Source organism: Ischnura elegans, chromosome 10 (assembly GCF_921293095.1).
Source record: "Ischnura elegans chromosome 10, ioIscEleg1.1, whole genome shotgun sequence".
Lineage (NCBI taxonomy): Eukaryota > Metazoa > Arthropoda > Insecta > Odonata > Coenagrionidae > Ischnura > Ischnura elegans.
Genome location: NC_060255.1, coordinates 70,177,900 through 70,178,997, shown reverse-complemented (window position 1 = coordinate 70,178,997; position 1,098 = coordinate 70,177,900). Strand labels below are relative to the sequence as shown.

The following is a 1,098-nucleotide window of genomic DNA, read 5'->3' as shown; positions in this document are numbered from 1 at the left end:
AAAGGCAAATAACAGCTTCGTTATTGTCGATTTCCAGGTTTAGTGTTCATTTCAAGTTGAAGGAAGTGGGAATGCAACTGTATGCTTGAATATCAATGGCTGCATATTGTAAGTAGAAGCTTATTTCTTATGTTTTTCTAAAAAACCTTAATTTACCGTGTGACTACGAACATTCTCTTGTACGGAGAAAGTTACGTAATAGATACTTATACGTAATTTTTCGCCGTCCTCCTCAACCGCCCGGCTAGCTCAGTCGGTAGAGCATGAGACTCTTAATCTCAGGGTCGTGGGTTCGAGCCCCACGTTGGGCGAACTTTTTTTCATCTTCCTTGCTAAGGTTTTTTTATGTGTTTTTCAAAATGCATATTGTAAATTTTCCCCAGCGATCGTTTTTTTTTTTTAATTAAATAATAACCTTGTTGCTTTCCCTCCGTCTCCCTTTTTTCATACTTGTGTGGAATGCCTTTTGAGTTATTTTCAGCGCGAGTATGTGAATCATGCGTGTTGTAACCCAAACGTTCGGTGACTTTTAAGAGCATTTAGAATCATAGTTATCGATAAAACAGGAAAAAGAAACTAAATTTATATTCGCTTTGAATATTAAGGCATATGTTAAAATGTTAGTATAAATTAAAGTTATCATATTGTTCTGTTAAGCATAACAATGCGTATGCACTCTAAGATTGCCGCACGGAATATGGGAAAATACTTGCCAATTTATATACTGAACCTCTTGGTGGATCCATCTATCCGACCTGAAATATTATCAATAATTGCTGATATAGGTATTAAAAATTACTACTAGAAACATCTTCAATACCGTCAGATGAAACGTGATAGAACTCCTTCTTGATAGCATACCTCTTGTTAGCAGACCTATATCTGGAGAACAGCGGATAAACATGGCAACATGGGCGGATTTAGGGGGGGGGGGCACAGGGGCACGTGCCCCCCCAGACGCTTTAAAAATAGATAAGAATTTGAATATGGTTATTCATGACGTTCGTTTTGTTGTGTATTGCGGTGCATCAATCATTAAATTTCATATTAAGTCATACATTTCATATTAAAACAAAGACAATATTTCGTACTTACACT

The 1,098-nt window shown here is 36.6% G+C and overlaps 1 non-coding gene across 1 annotated transcript; it reads left to right on the top strand.

Moving 5' to 3' along the window:
• Nucleotides 1-238: 238 nt before the first annotated feature.
• Trnak-cuu lies at nucleotides 239-311 on the top strand. The gene has a single exon. It is a non-coding gene; the product is annotated as a tRNA-Lys (tRNA).
• The last annotated feature ends 787 nt before the right edge of the window (nucleotides 312-1,098 follow it).